The sequence below is a fragment of the Apteryx mantelli genome, chromosome 24, assembly GCF_036417845.1.
Source record: "Apteryx mantelli isolate bAptMan1 chromosome 24, bAptMan1.hap1, whole genome shotgun sequence".
Taxonomy (NCBI): Eukaryota; Metazoa; Chordata; class Aves; order Apterygiformes; family Apterygidae; genus Apteryx; species Apteryx mantelli.
In genome coordinates, this window is record NC_090001.1 from 4,703,382 (window position 1) to 4,709,395 (window position 6,014).

The window sequence follows — 6,014 nt, forward strand, 5'->3', positions numbered from 1 at the left end:
GGAGCTTGCACACGGAAGTCTATGTTGTGCTCACTACAGGTTGAGAAAGGGGAATCCCACCTCCTGTGTGTTTGTGGAGTTCATGGGAGAGAGCTGAATCCCACTCCATCCCAGGGACTTCCACACAGGCATGAGCTGCCAGATGGACCCACCTGAGTCAATACCTGAACCATGGGAAAATGAACTCTCTTCTTGTCCCTGTCTAGGTGTGCTGTGTAGTTAAGAGATGGGAACAGGGTCTTCCAGAGTGGGACGTTTCCATGTGTCCTAGATGACCATCCTCTGATGCAACAAATAGTCATGCTGAAATCAGTGTCTCTGCATGGCTGAGAGAGGGACTCTAGCTCATTATTGTCATCTACTTTAGTGAACGTGTCCCAGGTGGAGGGAGCACAAGAGACAGAGAAATTCACTCCTTCTGCTGGGCCTCTGCTCCTAAGCAGGGCCAGGCTCCTGGGACAGAGGGAGCTCATGGCAACCTGGCAGCACTGCTGAGAGACAGCTGTATGCAGTAGCAGCTCCTCTGCAAAGAGCAGCAGGGCTGTGGGCACTGCCTGCTGTTGCTGAGATGCGATGAGACAAGAGAGAGAGAAGTGAAAGGCAGTGTGGAGTGGGAGGACACCTGAGTGCTCATAGTGGGCGAAATCTTCACAGCCCCTGACACGGTAAGTCTCTGGCTGCAGGGCAACACTGCTTCCTAGAGAGGTCTTCTAAACCCATCCCATCCTATGGCTGATAGATTCAGTGACATCTGGCAGGACAGGTTCATTCTCCCATCAAGCGGGTGTTGTGCGTGTCGGGGTGCTCACAGCTCTAGCTCACGCACAGGACATACGCGAAGGGTCTTTTAGGAGGAAGGTGAAAAATGGTTAAGAGAAAGGGAAGGAGCTCTCCAACTAGAAAAAGCTACTTAGTACTGATAAAACTAGAAAGAATAGGTGCTAATTTTGGCAGGGAGATAAAAGGAAAGAGGGTTTTTTTTGTTGTTTTTTGGCAAGGAATTTGGACTGCCAAACCTTCCCTCTCAGAGATCACACGGTCTGTGAGAAAGCTCAGCAAACCCCTTCAACCCCTCCTCAGCCTACAGACAGCACCAGCATCACCTTTATGGCCTTGTCAGGGGTTTTCTGACCTGCTCCTCAAGACCTTTGAGCACAGCAATGCCTCTGCCCAGCGCCCTGTCCCGGTAGGTTTCTGTCGGGCAGAACGGAGCATGCAGAGGGTGGGATGGGGTCTGTGAGCACCGACAGGGAAAAGACATTGGGATAGAGAAGGAGCTGCCAGCAGGGAGAGTTCCAGGCAGCGAGATGGGCAGGGAATGAGAGGGAACTGCAAATGGAATTGCTGTGGGAGGAAGGATTTGGGCAAGTGATGGTCAGTCCCTCTGATGCAGACACCTTCCTCTGAGCCAGTCCCCTGTGTCTCTGCTCCCACCCAGCAGATCCTCTGCCCTGACAGCCATGGAGTGCAGGCCATGAGCCACCTCCTCTGCAGCCAGACCTGCAGCAGAGGAGAGGGGCATCTCTCCTGCCACGGGCCCATTTCGTGCTGCCCAACAAAGGGGCTGAGAGTGACTGCCCTGCAGTCTTGCTGTCTTTGAGGTAGCATGTCCAGCTGGGGAAGATGAAAGCTTTCCTGAGTGCCCATCTGTCTCTCTCTCCTTGCCTCCCTTGGCAGCAGCATCACTGTGTTGCTCCCTCCTGTCCTTGCTGCTCCTGGTCTTCTCTTGGGCTGCCTGGGGTTGGGGAGTTTCAGCTGCAGTTCAGACAGCTGCCCTGCAAGTTGTGCAACAGAGGGGTGTGCGGAGGAGTAAGCTGTCCGCAGCCCCCTGAACCCTGTGAGGCTCCAGGAAATGCAATGCAAAGAGTTGGCGAATTAGTTGACCTTGTCATGCTCTTCATCCTTCTCTCCCTATTTGACCTGAGAGAGAAGAATGTGGAGATCTTCCCTTAAAACCTGAAGTCCTCTGCTCTCAGCTCAGTCCCCTTTGTTTCTGAGAGAAACTTGTGACTGTGAGTGTCCTTTAGCTGAGTGAGGTGCAAGCGCAAGGCCATGAGGGGCAAGACTCATGGACAGACCACATCCCGTGACTCTGTACAAAGTCACAGTGAGCCCTTTTTTCCTCTTGGGATGCACAAATGCTCATCCTCAGAGCAGTTGAAATGCCAAAGGTTTCTACCCTGTCAAAGAATGCTCCCACGGTGAGATGGAGATATCTAAAAGCTAAATCAATATCTAATCAGACACCTCTGCTGAAGATTATATTCGAGAGAAAAGAGGTGCCAAAATGTTGAACAGTCTTTCCACATAAGGGGTAGAGATAATCTGCTGCAGGATGCGTACATCAAAGCTAGTCACTCCCCACTCGCACTACAGAGGAAGAGCAGATGGTAACTTGGTGTGAGGAGAGGGTCTATCGCATTGGAATGGAGACATCCTGAAAGGGTCGGGCACCCGCTGCCTCCATGTGAGAGTTTCCCTGCCTTGCTAGAATGGGAGCTGGTGTGGCTGCTTCAGATACAAACACCTCTGTTCAGGAGGGCAAGGCTGGGGGAGATGAATCCCACCCAAGCATCTTCCCTTTCCAAGACAGCTGGCAGGAGAGCCAATTCTCAGAGTCCAATCCTCTCTGACTAGGTTCTTTTAGCTATTCCACACATGGACGGTGTAATGTTGAATATCAAAATTTACTTCTTTGAAGATATTGGACATTACACAGGATTTTTGATTGAGCAGAGTGACACAGCAATATGCTGAAATCACAATACAAGTGTGAGTTACACTTAGCAAAATAGAGCAATTGCAGTATCAGTTCAATCACAATACCAGTGTGATCCCCATTACTGGTCTCTATGCTGTGCTCACCGTCACAACACTGCGCATCAGTATATTGACATTCCCACTGGGTCACTGGCCTGAGACTCCTTAGCTCAACTCATGGAGCCCAACCCCCTCCTATCCCCACCAAAGAACTGGAAATGTTTGCCACCTTCCTCCATTTACACCCCCCAGCAGAGCAGCACTGACTCCTCTGGAAATCGTTCGCAGAGGCCCCTGCTCTGCATGGCACACTCAGGCAGCACAAAGCGGAGCTCGAGCCGGGGAGCTGAAAGAAGGTAAAGGAGAGAGGAAAAGTGGGAGGTTCTGTGAGGAAGGCAAAGGGTATGTCTCCCAGAAGACTGCTCTAATTTGTCCCTGTCTTTTCCTTCTTGGACAGGCCCCCATGCCCAGCGTCAGCAAATGTCCAACAGCAGCTCCTTCAATGAGTTCCTCCTCCAGGCATTTGCAGATACGTGGCAGCTGCGGCTCTTGCACTTCTGGCTCTTCCTGGGCATCTACCTGGCTGCCCTCCTGGGCAATGGCCTCATCATCACAGCCATAGCCTGCGACCACCGCCTCCACACCCCCATGTACTTCTTCCTCCTCAACCTGTCATTCCTTGACCTTGGCACCATCTCTGTCACTGTCCCCAAATCCATGGCTAATTCCCTGAGCAACACCAGGGCCATTTCCTACTGGGGATGTGCTGCACAGGTTTTTCATTTTTACTTTCTCATCTCAGCTGAGTATTTTGTTCTCACTGTCATGGCCTATGACCGCTACGTGGCCATCTGCAAACCCCTGCACTATGGGACCATCATGAGCAGCAGAGCTTGTGTCAAAATGGCAGCAGCTGCCTGGGCCAGTGGTTTTCTCAATGCTCTCCTGCACACTGCTAACATTTTCATTACCACTCTGCCAAGGCAATGTTGTGGAGCAGTTCTTCTGTGAAATTCCCCAGATCCTCAAGCTCTCCTGCTCAGAGGCGTACTTCAGGGAACTTGGGGCGCTTGTGGATAGTCTTTGTTTAGTCTTTGGGTGTTTCGTTTTCATTGTGCTGTCCTACGTGCAGATCTTCACAGTTGTGCTGAGGATCCCCTCTTAGCAGGGCCGGCACAAAGCCTTCTCCATGTGCCTCCCTCACCTGGCCGTGGTCTCTCTGTTTATCAGCACTGGCTTTTTTGCCGCCCTGAAGCCCCCCTCCCTCTCCTCCCCAGCTCTGGATCTGGTGGTGTCTGTTCTGTACGCAGTGGTGCCTCCAACAGTGAACCCTCTCATCTACAGCATGAGGAACAAGGAGCTCAAGGACGCCCTGAAGAAACTGGTTCAACTGCTACTACTTCAGCAGCAATAAGCTGCCCATCTCTCCTCACAGGGGATTTCCAATTTACCTCGGGCAACTCTTGTGCTTTGGGCATTCTGCCTGTGATAGTCATTTGTACACAAATACTTGAATTCATCCCACTTCTCCAGAGGCACAAACCCTGTCTGCCAAATTGATTAGTCAGTGGGGATTGGATTTGGAGACTGACTCGTAATAAAAATGTCCATGTTTTCCCATGATGAAATAATGGAAATTGTCAGGAAAGTTGTGAATCTCAGGACAAGAAATTTTCATCTACCCCTCAGGCTGGTGTAACACCGCTTTGCCTGTTATGCTAAGGACTTAATCTCAGTAAGCTTTCACATATTTCCCCACATCCTGATTAAATTTCTAAAATCATCTTTGCAGCAGACTATCTGGACATAGGCACTTTCCCTTGTTTCCCACTTTTCCTTCTCTCCTTTCTCTTTATTCCTTCAGACACCTCTGCTCTCTCTAGGTACTGCTCTGAGCTTCGGGGAGTGTAAAGCTTGCCTCGTCTTTCAGGAGGCTGATTGTCTCTTTAGACAATGCCTTAAGTGGGTTTTTCCTCTATCCTTTCCCATCAATCTGTCTAAAACATTTCTACTAAGGCTGTCCCTTGTGGAACGTGCACTTCCCTGGAGGCAGCCTGGACTTGAAACACAATTTAGGAGTTTATTTTGTTTTTCATTCAACTCCATCATCTTTTACTTTTTCTGAATCCCAATAAAGAAAAAGCCTTCTGTGTCTATTTGCAGCTAGTTCTCAAAGGAAAGCAGGTGGGAATTGGTGCAGAGAGGCTGTAGCATTCAGCTACAGAGCTGAGTGGAAGAAAGCTTCGATTTTAACCAGAGTGAGGTAGGTCCCCAGTGGCTGACGAGAGAAATGGCAGGGCTGGGGAGGTGAGGAGCAAGGCTGTTCGTACATGTCTCCTGTCAAAAATACTGCTTTTCTCACACATCTCGATTCCTTAGGAGACCCTCTGAGTCACTATGAGTTGGAGAATGTGGCTATCACTTATTCTGTAAGCTGAAAAGTAAAGAAAACGTTACCAGCAGAAATCCTTTCTCTTTTTTTTTTAGGTGTTTATTGAAATCTTCCTCTTGTAAAGACACTGCTGAAACGTCTCCAATTAGCCACATGAGGACTGAAGGAAATTATGGGGATAGACAGGGCTTGTTAGGGCTTTTTGCATTTTAATGGCCCTCGGGTGTATTAAGTACTGAGTCCATGAACGTCAGATTCTGAGAGGAGACTGTACAAAGCTCTCAAGAAGTTGAATTCAGAAGCCAGTCCCAAAGCTTCTAGGAGCATTAATGGGTCCCCCTGAGGGCCATTACTCACAGAGCCTCCCTGGGGGCTGATTAGAGCAGAAAGTTGTAGGCCCTGATTGCAGGTAGGCAAAGGAAATGTGCAGGTGGCTCTGATGCCAAGTCACCCTTGATGCGTTTTATCATACAACATGGCCAGGCAGTGACACCCAGCCCCTGGGTAGGGTGATCCCTTGCCTCAGACTTTGCTCAGGCCTCTTTGTGGGGGCAGTGTGAGGGTGGGGGTGTGCCACGCTGAGTTAGGGATAATGAGATGGCACCTTCCAGGTGCTCCCTGGGAGGCAGGAGGAGGAAACAAGGCCTCTACTGCCCTTAGCTTCCACTTCACCAGGATAATGTAGCCCAGGTGCCTCAGCCTCCCTCTACAGGTCATGTGCTGCAGGCAATGCTCCCCATCTTGGCAGACCTCCTCTGGACCCTCTCCACGTCCTCCCCATTCCTCCAGCACTGGGCATCCCACGCTGGGACACATGATTCCAGATGTGGCCACGCCAGTGCTGAGTCAAGGGGGGATAGTA

General features: G+C 50.5%; 1 pseudogene; it reads left to right on the top strand.

The window, feature by feature from the left end:
- Positions 1–3,240: 3,240 nt before the first annotated feature.
- LOC136994115 (olfactory receptor 14I1-like) lies at positions 3,241–4,162 on the top strand (annotated as a pseudogene).
- Positions 4,163–6,014: the final 1,852 nt, after the last annotated feature.